The sequence below is a fragment of the Silene latifolia genome, chromosome 10, assembly GCF_048544455.1.
Source record: "Silene latifolia isolate original U9 population chromosome 10, ASM4854445v1, whole genome shotgun sequence".
Lineage (NCBI taxonomy): Eukaryota > Viridiplantae > Streptophyta > Magnoliopsida > Caryophyllales > Caryophyllaceae > Silene > Silene latifolia.
Window position 1 is genome coordinate 136,271,563 of NC_133535.1, and position 970 is coordinate 136,272,532.

Genomic DNA, 970 nt, shown 5'->3' on the forward strand with positions numbered 1-970 from the left:
TGAAACTTTCCGATCACTCAAAGCCCACCGCGACCATGCTTCCGGCCGGTATTACAACTACTCAAATTACCGCGCCGGACTTCGAGATCAAGCCGGATTTCATTAGCCTTGTGGGGAGGAAGCAATTTCGGGGAAGTCCTTTGGCGGATCCCAATTTTCATGTGCAAAATTTCTACGATTATTGCTCCATGATCCAACAAACGGGCGTCACTCAAGCCCAAATAAGGGAAATATTTTTCCCTTTCTCTTTGAAGGACAAGGCAAAGTTTTGGATCAATAGCCTTGACCGCACCGCTTTGGGAATCACCAATTGGGAGACATTGGCTCTTGCATTCTATCAAAAGTTTTTTCCACTAGAGAAAACTCAAACCTTGAGAAGCCAAATCACCTGATTCCGTCAACAAGCACTTGAGAGCTTATATGAGGCTTGGGAGAGGTATAAAGACTTGCAAAGACAATGACCACATCATGGGTTGGATGGTTGGTTTCTAACTATAACATTCTACAATGGATGTTGTGCCGAGTCCCGAAGGATTCTTAATTCCGCCAACAATGGGCGGTTTGATCCATGACGCACAATATGTCAATTCCCGAAGTCTGCCACTCAAAGGTAAAGAAGAATCCTCCGACAATCCCGTCTTGTTAGCTCAAATTGCCTTACTCCAACAACAATTTGGCGGAACGAGATGCTAGAGATTTCCTTCAACAACTCAATGCCGTGTCCTCTACAAGTCCAATCATTGTTTGTGACGGTTGCGGAGGTGCGGGTCATTAAACCGCTCATTGCCAAGCTACTATTGAGGAGGTAAATGCATTTCAAGCTCTAAGACAAAGTTCTTATCCATCGAGTACATTTTCAAATACATATAACCCGAATTCAAGATTCCACCCGAATATATCTTATAAAAGTAATAATGTGCTTAATCCTCAACCTCAACCCCCATCACAACAAAATGCCTATGTCCCTCAA

General features: G+C 43.6%; 1 non-coding gene across 1 annotated transcript; it reads right to left on the bottom strand.

Annotated features, from left to right (window-relative positions):
• Positions 1-367: 367 nt before the first annotated feature.
• LOC141610178 (small nucleolar RNA R71) lies at positions 368-475 on the bottom strand. Its single transcript, XR_012528073.1, has one exon. It is a non-coding gene; the product is annotated as a small nucleolar RNA R71 (small nucleolar RNA).
• Positions 476-970: the final 495 nt, after the last annotated feature.